The 20,943-nt window shown below is 39.6% G+C and overlaps 25 non-coding genes across 25 annotated transcripts; all 25 read left to right on the top strand.

Moving 5' to 3' along the window:
• The first annotated feature begins 586 nt into the window (after positions 1-586).
• Positions 587-659, top strand: trnar-acg (transfer RNA arginine (anticodon ACG)). Its single transcript has one exon. It is a non-coding gene; the product is annotated as a tRNA-Arg (tRNA).
• A 217-nt stretch (positions 660-876) lies between these two features.
• trnae-uuc (transfer RNA glutamic acid (anticodon UUC)) lies at positions 877-948 on the top strand. Its single transcript has one exon. It is a non-coding gene; the product is annotated as a tRNA-Glu (tRNA).
• Positions 949-1,931: 983 nt separating this feature from the next.
• trnar-acg (transfer RNA arginine (anticodon ACG)) lies at positions 1,932-2,004 on the top strand. Its single transcript has one exon. It is a non-coding gene; the product is annotated as a tRNA-Arg (tRNA).
• Positions 2,005-2,214: 210 nt separating this feature from the next.
• On the top strand, positions 2,215-2,286 carry trnae-uuc (transfer RNA glutamic acid (anticodon UUC)). The gene has a single exon. It is a non-coding gene; the product is annotated as a tRNA-Glu (tRNA).
• Positions 2,287-3,271: 985 nt separating this feature from the next.
• On the top strand, positions 3,272-3,344 carry trnar-acg (transfer RNA arginine (anticodon ACG)). The gene has a single exon. It is a non-coding gene; the product is annotated as a tRNA-Arg (tRNA).
• A 210-nt stretch (positions 3,345-3,554) lies between these two features.
• Positions 3,555-3,626, top strand: trnae-uuc (transfer RNA glutamic acid (anticodon UUC)). The gene has a single exon. It is a non-coding gene; the product is annotated as a tRNA-Glu (tRNA).
• Positions 3,627-4,611: 985 nt separating this feature from the next.
• On the top strand, positions 4,612-4,684 carry trnar-acg (transfer RNA arginine (anticodon ACG)). The gene has a single exon. It is a non-coding gene; the product is annotated as a tRNA-Arg (tRNA).
• Positions 4,685-4,894: 210 nt separating this feature from the next.
• On the top strand, positions 4,895-4,966 carry trnae-uuc (transfer RNA glutamic acid (anticodon UUC)). Its single transcript has one exon. It is a non-coding gene; the product is annotated as a tRNA-Glu (tRNA).
• A 984-nt stretch (positions 4,967-5,950) lies between these two features.
• Positions 5,951-6,023, top strand: trnar-acg (transfer RNA arginine (anticodon ACG)). Its single transcript has one exon. It is a non-coding gene; the product is annotated as a tRNA-Arg (tRNA).
• A 210-nt stretch (positions 6,024-6,233) lies between these two features.
• On the top strand, positions 6,234-6,305 carry trnae-uuc (transfer RNA glutamic acid (anticodon UUC)). The gene has a single exon. It is a non-coding gene; the product is annotated as a tRNA-Glu (tRNA).
• A 985-nt stretch (positions 6,306-7,290) lies between these two features.
• Positions 7,291-7,363, top strand: trnar-acg (transfer RNA arginine (anticodon ACG)). The gene has a single exon. It is a non-coding gene; the product is annotated as a tRNA-Arg (tRNA).
• Positions 7,364-8,903: 1,540 nt separating this feature from the next.
• trnae-uuc (transfer RNA glutamic acid (anticodon UUC)) lies at positions 8,904-8,975 on the top strand. Its single transcript has one exon. It is a non-coding gene; the product is annotated as a tRNA-Glu (tRNA).
• Positions 8,976-9,960: 985 nt separating this feature from the next.
• trnar-acg (transfer RNA arginine (anticodon ACG)) lies at positions 9,961-10,033 on the top strand. The gene has a single exon. It is a non-coding gene; the product is annotated as a tRNA-Arg (tRNA).
• A 210-nt stretch (positions 10,034-10,243) lies between these two features.
• Positions 10,244-10,315, top strand: trnae-uuc (transfer RNA glutamic acid (anticodon UUC)). Its single transcript has one exon. It is a non-coding gene; the product is annotated as a tRNA-Glu (tRNA).
• Positions 10,316-11,299: 984 nt separating this feature from the next.
• trnar-acg (transfer RNA arginine (anticodon ACG)) lies at positions 11,300-11,372 on the top strand. The gene has a single exon. It is a non-coding gene; the product is annotated as a tRNA-Arg (tRNA).
• A 210-nt stretch (positions 11,373-11,582) lies between these two features.
• Positions 11,583-11,654, top strand: trnae-uuc (transfer RNA glutamic acid (anticodon UUC)). The gene has a single exon. It is a non-coding gene; the product is annotated as a tRNA-Glu (tRNA).
• A 2,993-nt stretch (positions 11,655-14,647) lies between these two features.
• trnar-acg (transfer RNA arginine (anticodon ACG)) lies at positions 14,648-14,720 on the top strand. The gene has a single exon. It is a non-coding gene; the product is annotated as a tRNA-Arg (tRNA).
• Positions 14,721-14,859: 139 nt separating this feature from the next.
• trnae-uuc (transfer RNA glutamic acid (anticodon UUC)) lies at positions 14,860-14,931 on the top strand. Its single transcript has one exon. It is a non-coding gene; the product is annotated as a tRNA-Glu (tRNA).
• A 985-nt stretch (positions 14,932-15,916) lies between these two features.
• Positions 15,917-15,989, top strand: trnar-acg (transfer RNA arginine (anticodon ACG)). Its single transcript has one exon. It is a non-coding gene; the product is annotated as a tRNA-Arg (tRNA).
• A 206-nt stretch (positions 15,990-16,195) lies between these two features.
• On the top strand, positions 16,196-16,267 carry trnae-uuc (transfer RNA glutamic acid (anticodon UUC)). The gene has a single exon. It is a non-coding gene; the product is annotated as a tRNA-Glu (tRNA).
• A 984-nt stretch (positions 16,268-17,251) lies between these two features.
• trnar-acg (transfer RNA arginine (anticodon ACG)) lies at positions 17,252-17,324 on the top strand. The gene has a single exon. It is a non-coding gene; the product is annotated as a tRNA-Arg (tRNA).
• A 210-nt stretch (positions 17,325-17,534) lies between these two features.
• Positions 17,535-17,606, top strand: trnae-uuc (transfer RNA glutamic acid (anticodon UUC)). The gene has a single exon. It is a non-coding gene; the product is annotated as a tRNA-Glu (tRNA).
• Positions 17,607-18,589: 983 nt separating this feature from the next.
• Positions 18,590-18,662, top strand: trnar-acg (transfer RNA arginine (anticodon ACG)). The gene has a single exon. It is a non-coding gene; the product is annotated as a tRNA-Arg (tRNA).
• A 197-nt stretch (positions 18,663-18,859) lies between these two features.
• On the top strand, positions 18,860-18,931 carry trnae-uuc (transfer RNA glutamic acid (anticodon UUC)). Its single transcript has one exon. It is a non-coding gene; the product is annotated as a tRNA-Glu (tRNA).
• A 1,264-nt stretch (positions 18,932-20,195) lies between these two features.
• On the top strand, positions 20,196-20,267 carry trnae-uuc (transfer RNA glutamic acid (anticodon UUC)). Its single transcript has one exon. It is a non-coding gene; the product is annotated as a tRNA-Glu (tRNA).
• Positions 20,268-20,943: the final 676 nt, after the last annotated feature.

A 20,943-nucleotide genomic window follows, 5' to 3' on the forward strand; every position in this document is an offset into this window, starting at 1 on the left:
ATTTATTTGACCAAAATCAAGCTGGGAAAAATACTGTATACTTTTCATTGTGTCTGGCAGTTCTCGATTCAAACACATTTTAGACTGATTTTATATGGGACTTTTCTCCAACATCTCTGAGAAAAAAGATGGAGCTTGTAATTACAACAAGCATAATTTCAACGTTTATGGATTTGTCTGTGATGTTTTTTTTAAGTAACTGTCTTCCCATATGGTCTGGCGTTTAGGATTCCTGGTTTTCGCCCGGGTTGAACTCCCAGTATGGGAAAGAACATCTTGTCATTTGGGATGCACTTGTGTAAGAACAGATACCACATTTTAACTGGCAGCAGAATCACACAACACAACAATATTCCCTCAGCAACAGCAAATGTGACATGTTTTGTAGATTCATAATTTACAAGACTTTTTAAACATTGAATACACTTCAAGTTTGCATTTCTTGCTCTGCAGTAAAATTCATGCAACAACAGGAGGATCAAATTAAGATATGCATCTGAAACAGAAAACCAAGGAACCTTGTTGTTGACAGACGCAATGACTGTGTACACTGGTCTAGCTGTGACCTGACTTCAGCTTAGACGTGGGGCCAGTGGCGCAATGGATAACGTGTCTGACTACGGATCAGAAGATTCTAGGTTCGACTCCTGGCTGGCTCGAACTTAATGTAATTGATTGAAATCAAGCTGGGATTGATACTGTTGATACTTATACTTTTCAGTGCTTCTGGCTGTTCTCACTTCAAACTCATTTTAGACTGATTTCATCTGGACATTCCCCAACATCTCAGAGAAAAAAAGATGTAGCTTTTAATCCAACAGGCATAATGTCAACATTTAAAGATTTGTCTGTGATGTGTATTTTAAGTATGTGTCTTCCCATATGGTCTAGCGGTTAGGATTCCTGGTTTTCACCCAGGTGGCCCGGGTTCAACTCCCGGTATGGGAAAGAATATCTTGTTGTTTGGGATGCACTTGTGTAACAACAGATACTGCATTTTAACTGGCAGCAGTTTCACACAACACAACAATATTCCCTCAGCAACAGGAAATGTGACATGTTATGTAGATTCAAATTATACAAGGCATTTTAAACGTTGAATACACTTCATGGCTGCATTTCTTGCTCCGCAGTAAAATTCATGCAACAACAGGAGGATCAAATTAAGATTTCCATCTGTAACAGAAATCCCAAGGAACCTTGTCTGTGACAGAAGCTATGACTGTGTACACGGTCCTAGGTGTGTCCTGACTTCAGCTTGGCTGTGCGGCCAGTGGCGCAATGGATAACGTGTCTGATAACAGGTCAGAAGATTGAATATTTGACTCCTGTTTGGCTCAAAACTATATTTATTTGACCAAAATCAAGCTGTGAAAAATACTGTATACTTTTCATTGTGTCTGGCAGTTCTCGATTCAAACACATTTTAGACTGATTTTATATGGGACTTTTCTCCAACATTTTTGAGAAAAAGATGGAGCTTGTAATTACAACAAGCATAATTTCAACGTTTATGGATTTGTCTGTGATGTTTTTTTAAGTAACTGTGTTCCCATATGGTCTGGCGTTTAGGATTCCTGGTTTTCGCCCGGGTTGAACTCCCAGTATGGGAAAGAACATCTTGTCATTTGGGATGCACTTGTGTAAGAACAGATACCACATTTTAACTGGCAGCAGAATCACACAACACAACAATATTCCCTCAGCAACAGCAAATGTGACATGTTTTGTAGATTCATAATTTACAAGACTTTTTAAACATTGAATACACTTCAAGTTTGCATTTCTTGCTCTGCAGTAAAATTCATGCAACAACAGGAGGATCAAATTAAGATATGCATCTGAAACAGAAAACCAAGGAACCTTGTTGTTGACAGACGCAATGACTGTGTACACTGGTCTAGCTGTGACCTGACTTCAGCTTAGACGTGGGGCCAGTGGCGCAATGGATAACGTGTCTGACTACGGATCAGAAGATTCTAGGTTCGACTCCTGGCTGGCTCGATACTTAATTTAATTGATTGAAATCAAGCCGGGATTGATTCTTAATACTTTTCAGTGCTTCTGGCTGTTCTCACTTCAAACTCATTTTAGACTGATTTCATCTGGACATTCCCCAACATCTCAGAGAAAAAAAGATGTAGCTTTTAATCCAACAGGCATAATGTCAACATTTAAAGATTTGTCTGTGATGTGTATTTTAAGTATGTGTCTTCCCATATGGTCTAGCGGTTAGGATTCCTGGTTTTCACCCAGGTGGCCCGGGTTCAACTCCCGGTATGGGAAAGAATATCTTGTCGTTTGGGATGCACTTGTGTAACAACAGATACTGCTTTTTAACTGGCAGCAGTTTCACACAACACAACAATATTCCCTCAGCAACAGGAAATGTGACATGTTATGTAGATTCAAATTATACAAGGCATTTTAAACGTTGAATACACTTCATGGCTGCATTTCTTGCTCTGCAGTAAAATTCATGCAACAACAGGAGGATCAAATTAAGATTTGCATCTGTAACAGAAATCCCAAGGAACCTTGTCGGTGACAGAAGCTATGACTGTGTACACTGGCCTAGGTGTGTCCTGACTTCAGCTTGGCTGTGCGGCCAGTGGCGCAATGGATAACGTGTCTGATAACAGGTCAGAAGATTGAATATTTGACTCCTGTTTGGCTCAAAACTATATTTATTTGACCAAAATCAAGCTGGGAAAAATACTGTATACTTTTCATTGTGTCTGGCAGTTCTCGATTCAAACACATTTTAGACTGATTTTATATGGGACTTTTCTCCAGCATCTCTGAGAAAAAAGATGGAGCTTGTAATTACAACAAGCATAATTTCAACGTTTATGGATTTGTCTGTGATGTTTTTTTTAAGTAACTGTCTTCCCATATGGTCTGGCGTTTAGGATTCCTGGTTTTCGCCCGGGTTGAACTCCCAGTATGGGAAAGAACATCTTGTCATTTGGGATGCACTTGTGTAAGAACAGATACCACATTTTAACTGGCAGCAGAATCACACAACACAACAATATTCCCACAGCAACAGCAAATGTGACATGTTTTGTAGATTCATAATTTACAAGACTTTTTAAACATTGAATACACTTCAAGTTTGCATTTCTTGCTCTGCAGTAAAATTCATGCAACAACAGGAGGATCAAATTAAGATATGCATCTGAAACAGAAAACCAAGGAACCTTGTTGTTGACAGACGCAATGACTGTGTACACTGGTCTAGCTGTGACCTGACTTCAGCTTAGACGTGGGGCCAGTGGCGCAATGGATAACGTGTCTGACTACGGATCAGAAGATTCTAGGTTCGACTCCTGGCTGGCTCGATACTTAATTTAATTGATTGAAATCAAGCCGGGATTGATACTTAATACTTTTCAGTGCTTCTGGCTGTTCTTACTTCAAACTCATTTTAGACTGATTTCATCTGGACATTCCCCAACATCTCAGAGAAAAAAAGATGTAGCTTTTAATCCAACAGGCATAATGTCAACATTTAAAGATTTGTCTGTGATGTGTATTTTAAGTATGTGTCTTCCCATATGGTCTAGCGGTTAGGATTCCTGGTTTTCACCCAGGTGGCCCGGGTTCAACTCCCGGTATGGGAAAGAATATCTTGTCGTTTGGGATGCACTTGTGTAACAACAGATACTGCTTTTTAACTGGCAGCAGTTTCACACAACACAACAATATTCCCTCAGCAACAGGAAATGTGACATGTTATGTAGATTCAAATTATACAAGGCTTTTTAAACGTTGAATACACTTCATGGCTGCATTTCTTGCTCTGCAGTAAAATTCATGCAACAACAGGAGGATCAAATTAAGATTTGCATCTGTAACAGAAATCCCAAGGAACCTTGTCGGTGACAGAAGCTATGACTGTGAACACTGGCCTAGGTGTGTCCTGACTTCAGCTTGGCTGTGCGGCCAGTGGCGCAATGGATAACGTGTCTGATAACAGGTCAGAAGATTGAATATTTGACTCCTGTTTGGCTCAAAACTATATTTATTTGACCAAAATCAAGCTGGGAAAAATACTGTATACTTTTCATTGTTTCTGGCAGTTCTCGATTCAAACACATTTTAGACTGATTTTATATGGGACTTTTCTCCAATATCTCTGAGAAAAAAGATGGAGCTTGTAATTACAACAAGCATCATTTCAACGTTTATGGATTTGTCTGTGATGTTTTTTTAAAGTAACTGTCTTCCCATATGGTCTGGCTTTTAGGATTCCTGGTTTTCGCCCGGGTTGAACTCCCAGTATGGGAAAGAACATCTTGTCATTTGGGATGCACTTGTGTAAGAACAGATACCACATTTTAACTGGCAGCAGAATCACACAACACAACAATATTCCTTCAGCAACAGCGAATGTTACATGTTTTGTAGATTCATAATTTACAAGACTTTTTAAACATTGAATACACTTCAAGTTTGCATTTCTTGCTCTGCAGTAAAATTCATGCAACAACAGGAGGATCAAATTAAGATATGCATCTGAAACAGAAAACCAAGGAACCTTGTTGTTGACAGACGCAATGACTGTGTACACTGGTCTAGCTTAGACCTGACTTCAGCTTAGACGTGGGGCCAGTGGCGCAATGGCTAACGTGTCTGACTACGGTTCAGAAGATTCTAGGTTCGACTCCTGGCTGGCTCGATACTTAGTTTAATTGATTGAAATCAAGCCGGGATTGATACTCTATACTTTTCAGTGCTTCTGGCTGTTCTCACTTCAAACTCATTTTAGACTGATTTCATCTGGACATTCCCCAACATCTCAGAGAAAACAAAATGTAGCTTTTAATCCAACAGGCATAATGTCAACATTTAAAGATTTGTCTGTGATGTGTTTTTTAAGTATGTGTCTTCCTATATGGTCTAGCGGTTAGGATTCCTGGTTTTCACCCAGGTGGCCCGGGTTCAACTCCCGGTATGGGAAAGAATATCTTGTCGTTTGGGATGCACTTGTGTAACAACAAATGCTGCATTTTAACTGGTAGCAGTTTCACACAACACAACAATATTCCCTCAGCAACAGGAAATGTGACATGTTATGTAGATTCAAATTATACAAGGCATTTTAAACGTTGAATACACTTCATGGCTGCATTTCTTGCTCTGCAGTAAAATTCATGCAACAACAGGAGGATCAAATTAAGATTTGCATCTGTAACAGAAATCCCAAGGAACCTTGTCGGTGACAGAAGCTATGACTGTGTACACTGGCCTAGGTGTGTCCTGACTTCAGCTTGGCTGTGCGGCCAGTGGCGCAATGGATAACGTGTCTGATAACAGGTCAGAAGATTGAATATTTGACTCCTGTTTGGCTCAAAACTATATTTATTTGACCAAAATCAAGCTGGGAAAAATACTGTATACTTTTCATTGTGTCTGGCAGTTCTCGATTCAAACACATTTTAGACTGATTTTATATGGGACTTTTCTCCAACATCTCTGAGAAAAAGATGGAGCTTGTAATTACAACAAGCATCATTTCAACGTTTATGGATTTGTCTGTGATGTTTTTTTAAAGTAACTGTCTTCCCATATGGTCTGGCTTTTAGGATTCCTGGTTTTCGCCCGGGTTGAACTCCCAGTATGGGAAAGAACATCTTGTCATTTGGGATGCACTTGTGTAAGAACAGATACCACATTTTAACTGGCAGCAGAATCACACAACACAACAATATTCCTTCAGCAACAGCGAATGTTACATGTTTTGTAGATTCATAATTTACAAGACTTTTTAAACATTGAATACACTTCAAGTTTGCATTTCTTGCTCTGCAGTAAAATTCATGCAACAACAGGAGGATCAAATTAAGATATGCATCTGAAACAGAAAACCAAGGAACCTTGTTGTTGACAGACGCAATGACTGTGTACACTGGTCTAGCTTAGACCTGACTTCAGCTTAGACGTGGGGCCAGTGGCGCAATGGCTAACGTGTCTGACTACGGTTCAGAAGATTCTAGGTTCGACTCCTGGCTGGCTCGATACTTAGTTTAATTGATTGAAATCAAGCCGGGATTGATACTCTATACTTTTCAGTGCTTCTGGCTGTTCTCACTTCAAACTCATTTTAGACTGATTTCATCTGGACATTCCCCAACATCTCAGAGAAAACAAAATGTAGCTTTTAATCCAACAGGCATAATGTCAACATTTAAAGATTTGTCTGTGATGTGTTTTTTAAGTATGTGTCTTCCTATATGGTCTATCGGTTAGGATTCCTGGTTTTCACCCAGGTGGCCCGGGTTCAACTCCCGGTATGGGAAAGAAGATCTTGTCGTTCGGGATGCACTTGTGTAACAACAAATGCTGCATTTTAACTGGTAGCAGTTTCACACAACACAACAATATTCCCTCAGCAACAGGAAATGTGACATGTTATGTAGATTCAAATTATACAAGGCATTTTAAACGTTGAATACACTTCATGGCTGCATTTCTTGCTCTGCAGTAAAATTCATGCAACAACAGGAGGATCAAATTAAGATTTGCATCTGTAACAGAAATCCCAAGGAACCTTGTCGGTGACAGAAGCTATGACTGTGTACACTGGCCTAGGTGTGTCCTGACTTCAGCTTGGCTGTGCGGCCAGTGGCGCAATGGATAACGTGTCTGATAACAGGTCAGAAGATTGAATATTTGACTCCTGTTTGGCTCAAAACTATATTTATTTGACCAAAATCAAGCTGGGAAAAATACTGTATACTTTTCATTGTGTCTGGCAGTTCTCGATTCAAACACATTTTAGACTGATTTTATATGGGACTTTTCTCCAACATCTCTGAGAAAAAAGATGGAGCTTGTAATTACAACAAGCATAATTTCAACGTTTATGGATTTGTCTGTGATGTTTTTTTTAAGTAACTGTCTTCCCATATGGTCTGGCGTTTAGGATTCCTGGTTTTCGCCCGGGTTGAACTCCCAGTATGGGAAAGAACATCTTGTCATTTGGGATGCACTTGTGTAAGAACAGATACCACATTTTAACTGGCAGCAGAATCACACAACACAACAATATTCCCACAGCAACAGCAAATGTGACATGTTTTGTAGATTCATAATTTACAAGACTTTTTAAACATTGAATACACTTCAAGTTTGCATTTCTTGCTCTGCAGTAAAATTCATGCAACAACAGGAGGATCAAATTAAGATATGCATCTGAAACAGAAAACCAAGGAACCTTGTTGTTGACAGACGCAATGACTGTGTACACTGGTCTAGCTGTGACCTGACTTCAGCTTAGACGTGGGGCCAGTGGCGCAATGGATAATGTGTCTGACTACGGATCAGAAGATTCTAGGTTCGACTCCTGGCTGGCTCGATACTTAATTGAATTGATTGAAATCAAGCCAGGATTGATTCTTAATACTTTTCAGTGCTTCTGGCTGTTCTCACTTCAAACTCATTTTAGACTGATTTCATCTGGACATTCCCCAACATCTCAGAGAAAAAAAGATGTAGCTTTTAATCCAACAGGCATAATGTCAACATTTAAAGATTTGTCTGTGATGTGTATTTTAAGTATGTGTCTTCCCATATGGTCTAGCGGTTAGGATTCCTGGTTTTCGCCCGGGTTCAACTCCCGGTATGGGAAAGAATATCTTGTCGTTTGGGATGCACTTGTGTAAGAACAGATACCACATTTTAACTGGCAGCAGAATCACACAACACAACAATATTCCCTCAGCAACAGCAAATGTGACATGTTTTGTAGATTCAAATTATACAAGGCATTTTAAACGTTGAATACACTTCATGGCTGCATTTCTTGCTCTGCAGTAAAATTCATGCAACAACAGGAGGATCAAATTAAGATTTGCATCTGTAACAGAAATCCCAAGGAACCTTGTCGGTGACAGAAGCTATGACTGTGTACACTGGCCTAGGTGTGTCCTGACTTCAGCTTGGCTGTGCGGCCAGTGGCGCAATGGATAACGTGTCTGATAACAGGTCAGAAGATTGAATATTTGACTCCTGTTTGGCTCAAAACTAGATTTATTTGACCAAAATCAAGCTGGGAAAAATACTGTATACTTTTCATTGTGTCTGGCAGTTCTCGATTCAAACACATTTTAGACTGATTTTACATGGGACTTTTCTCCAACATCTCTGAGAAAAAGATGGAGCTTGTAATTACAACAAGCATAATTTCAACGTTTATGGATTTGTCTGTGATGTTTTTTTTAAGTAACTGTCTTCCCATATGGTCTGGCGTTTAGGATTCCTGGTTTTCGCCCGGGTTGAACTCCCAGTATGGGAAAGAACATCTTGTCATTTGGGATGCACTTGTGTAAGAACAGATACCACATTTTAACTGGCAGCAGAATCACACAACACAACAATATTCCCACAGCAACAGCAAATGTGACATGTTTTGTAGATTCATAATTTACAAGACTTTTTAAACATTGAATACACTTCAAGTTTGCATTTCTTGCTCTGCAGTAAAATTCATGCAACAACAGGAGGATCAAATTAAGATATGCATCTGAAACAGAAAACCAAGGAACCTTGTTGTTGACAGACGCAATGACTGTGTACACTGGTCTAGCTGTGACCTGACTTCAGCTTAGACGTGGGGCCAGTGAGCAATGGATAACGTGTCTGACTACGGATCAGAAGATTCTAGGTTCGACTCCTGGCTGGCTCGATACTTAATTGAATTGATTGAAATCAAGCCGGGATTGATACTTAATACTTTTCAGTGCTTCTGGCTGTTCTTACTTCAAACTTGTTTTAGACTGATTTCATCTGGACATTCCCCAACATCTCAGAGAAAAAAAAGATGTAGCTTTTAATCCAACAGGCATAATGTCAACATTTAAAGATTTGTCTGTGATGTGTATTTTAAGTATGTGTCTTCCCATATGGTCTAGCGGTTAGGATTCCTGGTTTTCACTCAGGTGGCCCGGGTTCAACTCCCGGTATGGGAAAGAATATCTTGTCGTTTGGGATGCACTTGTGTAACAACAGATACTGCTTTTTAACTGGCAGCAGTTTCACACAACACAACAATATTCCCTCAGCAACAGGAAATGTGACATGTTATGTAGATTCAAATTATACAAGGCTTTTTAAACGTTGAATACACTTCATGGCTGCATTTCTTGCTCTGCAGTAAAATTCATGCAACAACAGGAGGATCAAATTAAGATTTGCATCTGTAACAGAAATCCCAAGGAACCTTGTCGGTGACAGAAGCTATGACTGTGAACACTGGCCTAGGTGTGTCCTGACTTCAGCTTGGCTGTGCGGCCAGTGGCGCAATGGATAACGTGTCTGATAACAGGTCAGAAGATTGAATATTTGACTCCTGTTTGGCTCAAAACTATATTTATTTGACCAAAATCAAGCTGGGAAAAATACTGTATACTTTTCATTGTGTCTGGCAGTTCTCGATTCAAACACATTTTAGACTGATTTTATATGGGACTTTTCTCCAACATCTCTGAGAAAAAAGATGGAGCTTGTAATTACAACAAGCATCATTTCAACGTTTATGGATTTGTCTGTGATGTTTTTTTAAAGTAACTGTCTTCCCATATGGTCTGGCTTTTAGGATTCCTGGTTTTCGCCCGGGTTGAACTCCCAGTATGGGAAAGAACATCTTGTCATTTGGGATGCACTTGTGTAAGAACAGATACCACATTTTAACTGGCAGCAGAATCACACAACACAACAATATTCCTTCAGCAACAGCGAATGTGACATGTTTTGTAGATTCATAATTTACAAGACTTTTTAAACATTGAATACACTTCAAGTTTGCATTTCTTGCTCTGCAGTAAAATTCATGCAACAACAGGAGGATCAAATTAAGATATGCATCTGAAACAGAAAACCAAGGAACCTTGTTGTTGACAGACGCAATGACTGTGTACACTGGTCTAGCTTAGACCTGACTTCAGCTTAGACGTGGGGCCAGTGGCGCAATGGCTAACGTGTCTGACTACGGTTCAGAAGATTCTAGGTTCGACTCCTGGCTGGCTCGATACTTAATTGAATTGATTGAAATCAAGCCGGGATTGATACTTAATACTTTTCAGTGCTTCTGGCTGTTCTCACTTCAAACTCATTTTAGACTGATTTCATCTGGACATTCCCCAACATCTCAGAGAAAACAAAATGTAGCTTTTAATCCAACAGGCATAATGTCAACATTTAAAGATTTGTCTGTGATGTGTTTTTTAAGTATGTGTCTTCCTATATGGTCTATCGGTTAGGATTCCTGGTTTTCACCCAGGTGGCCCGGGTTCAACTCCCGGTATGGGAAAGAATATCTTGTCGTTTGGGATGCACTTGTGTAACGACAGATACTGCATTTTAACTGGCAGCAGTTTCGCACAACACAACAATATTCCCTCAGCAACAGGAAATGTGACATTTTATGTAGATTAAAATTATACAAGGCATTTTAAACGTTGAATACACTTCATGGCTGCATTTCTTGCTCTGCAGTAAAATTCATAAAAAAACAGGAGGATCAAATTAAGATTTGCATTTTTAACAGAAATTCCAAGGAACCTTGTCTGTGACAGAAGCTATGACTGTGTACACTGGCCTAGGTGTGTCCTGACTTCAGCTTTGCTGTGCGGCCAGTGGCGCAATGGATAACGTGTCTGATAACAGGTCAGAAGATTGAATATTTGACTCCTGTTTGGCTCAAAACTAGATTTATTTGACCAAAATCAAGCTGGGAAATATACTGTATACTTTTCATTGTGTCTGGCAGTTCTCGATTCAAACACATTTTAGACTGATTTTACATGGAACTTTTCTCCAACATCTCTGAGAAAAAAGATGGATATTGTAATTACAACAAGCATAATTTCAACGTTTATGGATTTGTCTGTGATGTTTTTTTAAAGTAACTGTCTTCCCATATGGTCTGGCGTTTAGGATTCCTGGTTTTCGCCCGGGTTGAACTCCCAGTATGGTAAAGAACATCTTGTCATTTGGGAAGCACTTGTGTAAGAACAGATACCACATTTTTACTGCAGCAGAATCACACAACACAACAATATTCCCTCAGCAACAGCAAATGTGACATGTTTTGTAGATTCATAATTTACAAGACTTTTTAAACATTGAATACACTTCAAGTTTGCATTTCTTGCTCTGCAGTAAAATTCATGCAACAACAGGAGGATCAAATTAAGATATGCATCTGAAACAGAAAACCAAGGAACCTTGTTGTTGACAGACGCAATGACTGTGTACACTGGTCTAGCTGTGACCTGACTTCAGCTTAGACGTGGGGCCAGTGGCGCAATGGATAATGTGTCTGACTACGGATCAGAAGATTCTAGGTTCGACTCCTGGCTGGCTCGATACTTAATTGAATTGATTGAAATCAAGCCAGGATTGATTCTTAATACTTTTCAGTGCTTCTGGCTGTTCTCACTTCAAACTCATTTTAGACTGATTTCATCTGGACATTCCCCAACATCTCAGAGAAAAAAAGATGTAGCTTTTAATCCAACAGGCATAATGTCAACATTTAAAGATTTGTCTGTGATGTGTATTTTAAGTATGTGTCTTCCCATATGGTCTAGCGGTTAGGATTCCTGGTTTTCACCCAGGTGGCCCGGGTTCAACTCCCGGTATGGGAAAGAATATCTTGTCGTTTGGGATGCACTTGTGTAACAACAGATACTGCTTTTTAACTGGCAGCAGTTTCACACAACACAACAATATTCCCTCAGCAACAGGAAATGTGACATGTTATGTAGATTCAAATTATACAAGGCTTTTTAAACGTTGAATACACTTCATGGCTGCATTTCTTGCTCTGCAGTAAAATTCATGCAACAACAGGAGGATCAAATTAAGATTTGCATCTGTAACAGAAATCCCAAGGAACCTTGTCGGTGACAGAAGCTATGACTGTGTACACTGGCCTAGGTGTGTCCTGACTTCAGCTTGGCTGTGCGGCCAGTGGCGCAATGGATAACGTGTCTGATAACAGGTCAGAAGATTGAATATTTGACTCCTGTTTGGCTCAAAACTATATTTATTTGACCAAAATCAAGCTGGGAAAAATACTGTATACTTTTCATTGTGTCTGGCAGTTCTCGATTCAAACACATTTTAGACTGATTTTTTATGGGACTTTTCTCCAACATCTCTGAGAAAAAAAGATGGAGCTTGTAATTACAACAAGCATCATTTCAACGTTTATGGATTTGTCTGTGATGTTTTTTTTTAAGTAACTGTCTTCCTATATGGTCTGGCGTTTAGGATTCCTGGTTTTCACCAGGGTTCAACTCCCAGTATGGGAAAGAACATCTTGTCATTTAGGATGCACTTGTGTAAGAACAGATACCACATTTTAACTGGCAGCAGAATCAAACGAAACAACAATATTCCCTCAGCAACAGCAAATGTAACATGTTTTGTAGATTCATAATTTACAAGACTTTTTAAACATTGAATACACTTCAAGTTTGCATTTCTTGCTCTGCAGTAAAATTCATGCAACAACAGGAGGATCAAATTAAGATATGCATCTGAAACAGAAAACCAAGGAACCTTGTTGTTGACAGACGCAATGACTGTGTACACTGGTCTAGCTGTGACCTGACTTCAGCTTAGACGTGGGGCCAGTGGCGCAATGGATAACGTGTCTGACTACGGATCAGAAGATTCTATGTTCGACTCCTGGCTGGCTCGATACTTAATTTAATTGATTGAAATCAAGCCGGGATTGACACTGAATACTTTTCAGTGCTTCTGGCTGTTCTCACTTCAAACTCATTTTAGACTGATTTCATCTGGACATTCCCCAACATCTCAGAGAAAACAAAATGTAGCTTTTAATCCAACAGGCATAATGTCAACATTTAAAGATTTGTCTGTGATGTGTTTTTTAAGTATGTGTCTTCCTATATGGTCTATCGGTTAGGATTCCTGGTTTTCACCCAGGTGGCCCGGGTTCATCTCCCGGTATGGGAAAGAATATCTTGTCGTCTGGGATGCACTTGTGTAACGACAGATATTGCATTTTAAATGGCAGCAGTTTCACACAACACAACAATATTCCCTCAGCAACAGGAAATGTGACATGTTATGTAGATTAAAATTATACCAAGCATTTTAAACGTTGAATACACTTCATGGCTGCATTTCTTGCTCTGCAGTAAAATTCATGCAACAACAGGAGGATCAAATTAAGATTTGCATTTTTAACAGAAATCCCAAGGAACCTTGTCTGTGACAGAAGCTATGACTGTGTACACTGGCCTAGGTGTGTCCTGACTTCAGCTTGGCTGTGCGGCCAGTGGCGCAATGGATAACGTGTCTGATAACAGGTCAGAAGATTGAATATTTGACTCCTGTTTGGCTCAAAACTAGATTTATTTGACCTATATCAAGCTGGGAAAAATACTGTATACTTTTCATTGTGTCTGGCAGTTCTCGATTCAAACACATTTTAGACTGATTTTACATGGGACTTTTCTCCAACATCTCTGAGAAAAAGATGGAGCTTGTAATTACAACCAGCATCATTTCAACGTTTATGGATTTGTCTGTGATGTTTTTTTTAAGTAACTGTCTTCCCATATGGTCTGGCGTTTAGGATTCCTGGTTTTCGCCCGGGTTGAACTCCTAGTATGGGAAAGAACATCTTGTCATTTGGGATGCACTTGTGTAAGAACAGATACCACATTTTAACTGGCAGAAGAATCACACAACACAACAATATTCCCTCAGCAACAGCAAATGTGACATGTTTTGTAGATTCATAATTTACAAGGCTTTTAAACGTTGAATACACTTCAAGTTTGCATTTCTTGCTCTGCATTAAAATTCATGCAAAAACAGGAGGATCAAATTAAGATTTGCATTTTTAACAGAAATCCCAAGGAACCTTGTCTAATGACAGAAGCAATGACTGTGTACACTGGCCTAGGTGTGACATGACTTCAGCTTTAATGCGGCCAGTGGCGCAATGGATAACGTGTCTGACTACAGGATCAGAAGATTGAATAGTTCAACTCCTGTTTGGCTCGATACTTGATTTATTTGACCAAAATCAAGCTTGGAAAAATACTGAATACTTTTCATTGTGTCTGGCAGTTCTCACTTCAAACTCATTTTAGACTGATTTTACATGGAACTTTTCTCCAACATCTCTGAGAAAAAAGATGGATATTGTAATTACAACAGGCATAATTTCAACGTTTAAAGATTTGTCTGTGATGTGTATTTTAAGTAACTGTCTTCCCATATGGTCTGGCGTTTAGGATTCCTGGTTTTCGCCCGGGTTGAACTCCCAGTATGGGAAAGAATATCTTGTCGTTTGGGATGCACTTGTGTAAGAACAGATACCACATTTTAACTGGCAGCAGAATCACACAACACAACAATATTCCCTCAGGAACAGCAAATGTGACATGTTTTGTAGATTCATAATTTACAAGACTTTTTAAACATTGAATACACTTCAAGTTTGCATTTCTTGCTCTGCAGTAAAATTCATGCAACAACAGGAGGATCAAATTAAGATATGCATCTGAAACAGAAAACCAAGGAACCTTGTTGTTGACAGACGCAATGACTGTGTACACTGGTCTAGCTGTGACCTGACTTCAGCTTAGACGTGGGGCCAGTGGCGCAATGGATAACGTGTCTGACTACGGATCAGAAGATTCTAGGTTCGACTCCTGGCTGGCTCGATACTTAATTTAATTGATTGAAATCAAGCCGGGATTGATACTGTATTCTTTTCAGTGCTTCTTGCTGTTCTCACTTCAAACTCATTTTGGACTCATTTTGGACTCATTTTGGACTGATGTGTGTTTTAAGTATGTGTCTTCCCATATGGTCTAGCGGTTAGGATTCCTGGTTTTCACCCAGGTGGCCTGGGTTCAACTCCCGGTATGGGAAAGAATATCTTGTCGTTTGGGATGCACTTGTGTAACAACAGATACTGCATTTCAACTGGCAGCAGTTTCAAACAACACAACAATATTCCCTCAGCAACAGGAAATGTGACATGTTATGTAGATTCAAATTATACAAGGCATTTTAAACGTTGAATACACTTCATGGCTGCATTTCTTGCTCTGCAGTAAAATTCATGCAACAACAGGAGGATCAAATTAAGATTTCCATCTGTAACAGAAATCCCAAGGAACCTTGTCGGTGACAGAAGCTATGACTGTGTACACTGGCCTAGGTGTGTCCTGACTTCAGCTTGGCTGTGCGGCCAGTGGCGCAATGGATAACGTGTCTGATAACAGGTCAGAAGATTGAATATTTGACTCCTGTTTGGCTCAAAACTAGATTTATTTGACCAAAATCAAGCTGGGAAAAATACTGTATACTTTTCATTGTGTCTGGCAGTTCTCGATTCAAACATATTTTAGACTGATTTCATATGGGACTTTTCTCCAACATCTCTGAGAAAAAAGATGGAGCTTGTAATTACAACAAGCATCATTTCAACGTTTATGGATTTGTCTGTGATGTTTTTTTTAAGTAACTGTCTTCCCATATGGTCTGGCGTTTAGGATTCCTGGTTTTCGCCCGGGTTGAACTCCCAGTATGGGAAAGAACATCTTGTCATTTGGGATGCACTTGTGTAAGAACAGATACCACATTTTAACTGGCAGCAGAATCACACAACACAACAATATTCCCTCAGCAACAGCAAATGTGACATGTTTTGTAGATTCATAATTTACAAGACTTTTTAAACATTGAATACACTTCAAGTTTGCATTTCTTGCTCTGCAGTAAAATTCATGCAACAACAGGAGGATCAAATTAAGATATGCATCTGAAACAGAAAACCAAGGAACCTTGTTGTTGACAGACGCAATGACTGTGTACACTGGTCTAGCTGTGACCTGACTTCAGCTTAGACGTGGGGCCAGTGGCGCAATGGATAACGTGTCTGACTACGGATCAGAAGATTCTAGGTTCGATTCCTGGCTGGCTCGATACTTAATTTAATTGAAATCAAGCCGTGATTAATACTGTATACTTTTCAGTGCTTCTGGCTGTTCTCACTTCAAACTCATTTTGGACTGATTTCATCTGGACATTCCCCAACATCTCAGAGAAAAAAAGATGTAGCTTTTAATCCAACAGGCATAATGTCAACATTTAAAGATTTGTCTGTGATGTGTATTTTAAGTATGTGTCTTCCCATATGGTCTAGCGGTTAGGATTCCTGGTTTTCACCCAGGTGGCCCGGGTTCAACTCCCGGTATGGGAAAGAATATCTTGTCGTTTGGGATGCACTTGTGTAACAACAGATACTGCTTTTTAACTGGCAGCAGTTTCACACAACACAACAATATTCCCTCAGCAACAGGAAATGTGACATGTTATGTAGATTCAAATTATACAAGGCATTTTAAACGTTGAATACACTTCATGGCTGCATTTCTTGCTCTGCAGTAAAATTCATGCAACAACAGGAGGATCAAATTAAGATTTGCATCTGTAACAGAAATCCCAAGGAACCTTGTCGGTGACAGAAGCTATGACTGTGTACACTGGCCTAGGTGTGTCCTGACTTCAGCTTGGCTGTGCGGCCAGTGGCGCAATGGATAACGTGTCTGATAACAGGTCAGAAGATTGAATATTTGACTCCTGTTTGGCTCACAACTAGATTTATTTGACCAAAATCAAGCTGGGAAAAATACTGTATACTTTCATTGTGTCTGGCAGTTCTCGATTCAAACACATTTTAGACTGATTTTATATGGGACTTTTCTCCAGCATCTCTGAGAAAAAAGATGGAGCTTGTAATTACAACAAGCATAATTTCAACGTTTATGGATTTGTCTGTGATGTTTTTTTTAAGTAACTGTCTTCCCATATGGTCTGGCGTTTAGGATTCCTGGTTTTCGCCCGGGTTGAACTCCCAGTATGGGAAAGAACATCTTGTCATTTGGGATGCACTTGTGTAAGAACAGATACCACATTTTAACTGGCAGCAGAATCACACAACACAACAATATTCCCACAGCAACAGCAAATGTGACATGTTTTGTAGATTCATAATTTACAAGACTTTTTAAACATTGAATACACTTCAAGTTTGCATTTCTTGCTCTGCAGTAAAATTCATGCAACAACAGGAGGATCAAATTAAGATATGCATCTGAAACAGAAAACCAAGGAACCTTGTTGTTGACAGACGCAATGACTGTGTACACTGGTCTAGCTGTGACCTGACTTCAGCTTATACGTGGGGCCAGTGGCGCAATGGATAACGTGTCTGACTACGGATCAGAAGATTCTAGGTTCGACTCCTGGCTGGCTCGATACTTAATTTAATTGATTGAAATCAAGCCAGGATTGATACTTAATACTTTTCAGTGCTTCTGGCTGTTCTCACTTCAAACTCATTTTAGACTGATTTCATCTGGACATTCCCCAACATCTCAGAGAAAAAAAGATGTAGCTTTTAATCCAACAGGCATAATGTCAACATTTAAAGATTTGTCTGTGATGTGTATTTTAAGTACGTGTCTTCCCATATGGTCTAGCGGTTAGGATTCCTGGTTTTCACCCAGGTGGCCCGGGTTCGTCTCCCGGTATGGGAAAGAATATCTTGTCTTTTGGGATACACTTGTGTAACAACAGATATTGCATTTTAACTGGCAGCAGTTTCACACAACACAACAATATTCCCTCAGCAACAGGAAATGTTACATGTTATGTAGATTCAAATTATACAAGGCATTTTAAATGTTGAATACACTTCATGGCTGCATTTCTTGCTCTGCAGTAAAATTCATGCAACAACAGGAGGATCAAATTAAGATTTGCATCTGTAACAGAAATCCCAAGGAACCTTGTCGGTGACAGAAGCTATGACTGTGTACACTGGCCTAGGTGTGTCCTGACTTGAGCTTGGCTGTGCGGCCAGTGGCGCAATGGATAACGTGTCTGATAACAGGTCAGAAGATTGAATATTTGACTCCTGTTTGGCTCAAAACTAGATTTATTTGACCAAAATCAAGCTGGGAAAAATACTGTATACTTTTCATTGTGTCTGGCAGTTCTCGATTCAAACACATTTTAGACTGATTTTACATGGGACTTTTCTCCAGCATCTCTGAGAAAAAATATGGAGCTTGTAATTACAACAAGCATAATTTCAACGTTTATGGATTTGTCTGTGATGTTTTTTTTAAGTAACTGTCTTCCCATATGGTCTGGCGTTTAGGATTCCTGGTTTTCGCCCGGGTTGAACTCCCAGTATGGGAAAGAACATCTTGTCATTTGGGATGCACTTGTGTAAGAACAGATACCACATTTTAACTGGCAGCAGAATCACACAACACAACAATATTCCCTCAGCAACAGCAAATGTGACATGTTTTGTAGATTCATAATTTACAAGACTTTAAACATTGAATACACTTCAAGTTTGCATTTCTTGCTCTGCAGTAAAATTCATGCAACAACAGGAGGATCAAATTAAGATATGCATCTGAAACAGAAAACCAAGGAACCTTGTTGTTGACAGACGCAATGACTGTGTACACTGGTCTAGCTGTGACCTGACTTCAACTTAGACGTGGGACCAGTGGCGCAATGGATAACGTGTCTGACTACGGATCAGAAGGTTCTAGGTTCGAATCCTGGCTGGCTCGATATAATTTAATTGATTTAAATCAAGCCGGGATTGATACTGAATACTTTTCAGTGCTTCTGGCTGTTCTCACTTCAGACTGATTTCATCTGGACATTCCCCAACATCTCAGAGAAAAAAAGATGTAGCTTTTAATCCAACAGGCATAATGTCAACATTTAAAGATTTGTCTGTGATGTGTATTTTAAGTATGTGTCTTCCCATATGGTCTAGCGGTTAGGATTCCTGGTTTTCACCCAGGTGGCCTGGGTTCGACTCCCGGTATGGGAAAGAATATCTTGTCGTTTGGCTTGCACTTGTGTAACAACAGATACTGCATTTTAACTAGCAGCAGTTTCACACAACACAACAATATTCCCTCAGCAACAGGAAATGTGACACATTATGTAGATTCAAATTATACAAGGAATTTTAAACGTTGAATACACTTCATGGCTGCATTTCTTGCTCTGCAGTAAAATTCATGCAACAACAGGAGGATCAAATTAAGATTTGCATTTTTAACAGAAATTCCAAGGAACCTTGTCTGTGACAGAAGCTATGACTGTGTACACTGGCCTAGGTGTGTCCTGACTTCAGCTTGGCTGTGCGGCCTTTGGCGCAATGGATAACGTGTCTGATAACAGGTCAGAAGATTGAATATTTGACTCCTGTTTGGCTCAAAACTAGATTTATTTGACCAAAATCAAGCTGGGAAAAATACTGTATACTTTTCATTGTGTCTGGCAGTTCTCGATTCAAACACATTTTAGACTGATTTTTTATGGGACTTTTCTCCAACATCTCTGAGAAAAAGATGGAGCTTGTAATTACAACAAGCATCATTTCAACGTTTATGGATTTGTCTGTGATGTTTTTAAGTAACTGTCTTCCCATATGGTCTGGCGTTTAGGATTCCTGGTTTTCGCCCGGGTTGAACTCCCAGTATGGGAAAGAACATCTTGTCATTTAGGATGCACTTGTGTAAGAACAGATCCCACATTTTAACTGGCAGCAGAATCACACAACACAACAATATTCCCTCAGCAACAGCAAATGTGACATGTTTTGTAGATTCATAATTTACAAGGCATTTTAAACGTTGAATACACTTCAAGTTTGCATTTCTTGCTCTGCATTAAAATTCATGCAACAACAGGAGGATCAAATTAAGATATGCATCTGAAACAGAAAACCAAGGAACCTTGTTGTTGACAGACGCAATGACTGTGTACACTGGTCTAGCTGTGACCTGAGTTCAGCTTAGACGTGGGGCCAGTGGCGCAATGGATAACGTGTCTGACTACGGATCAGAAGATTCTAGGTTCGACTCCTGGCTGGCTAGATACTTAATTTAATTGATTGAAATCAAGCCGGCATTGACACTGAATACTTTTCAGTGCTTCTGGCTGTTCTCACTTCAAACTCATTTTAGACTGATTTCATCTGGACATTCCCCAACATCTCAGAGAAAAAAAGATGTAGCTTTTAATCCAACAGGCATAATGTCAACATTTAAAGATTTGTCTGTGATGTGTATTTTAAGAATGTGTCTTCCCATATGGTCTAGCGGTTAGGATTCCTGGTTTTCACCCAGGTGGCCCGGGTTCAACTCCCGGTATGGGAAAGAATATCTTGTCGTTTGGGATGCACTTGTGTAACAACAGATACTGCATTTTAACTGGCAGCAGTTTCACACAACACAACAATATTCCCTCAGCAACAGGAAATGTGATGAACCTTATGTAGATTCAAATTATACAAGGCATTTTAAACGTTGAATACACTTCATGGCTGCATTTCTTGCTCTGCAGTAAAATTCATGCAACAACAGGAGGATCAAATTAAGATTTGCATCTGTAACAGAAATCCCAAGGAACCTTGTCGGTGACAGAAGCTATGACTGTGTACACTGGCCTGACTTCAGCTTGGCTGTGCGGCCAGTGGCGCAATGGATAACGTGTCTGATAACAGGTCAGAAGATTGAATATTTGACTCCTGTTTGGCTCAAAACTAGATTTATTTGACCAAAATCAAGCTGGGAAAAATACTGTATACTTTTCATTGTGTCTGGCAGTTCTCGATTCAAACACATTTTAGACTGATTTTATATGGGACTTTTCTCCAACATCTCTGAGAAAAAGATGGAGCTTGTAATACAACAAGCAGAATTTCAACGTTTATGGATTTGTCTGTGATGTTTTTTTTAAGTAACTGTCTTCCCATATGGTCTGGCGTTTAGGATTCCTGGTTTTCGCCCGGGTTGAACTCCCAGTATGGGAAAGAACATCTTGTCATTTGGG

Source organism: Oncorhynchus clarkii, chromosome 17, assembly GCF_045791955.1.
Source record: "Oncorhynchus clarkii lewisi isolate Uvic-CL-2024 chromosome 17, UVic_Ocla_1.0, whole genome shotgun sequence".
In the NCBI taxonomy this organism is placed as follows: Eukaryota; Metazoa; Chordata; class Actinopteri; order Salmoniformes; family Salmonidae; genus Oncorhynchus; species Oncorhynchus clarkii.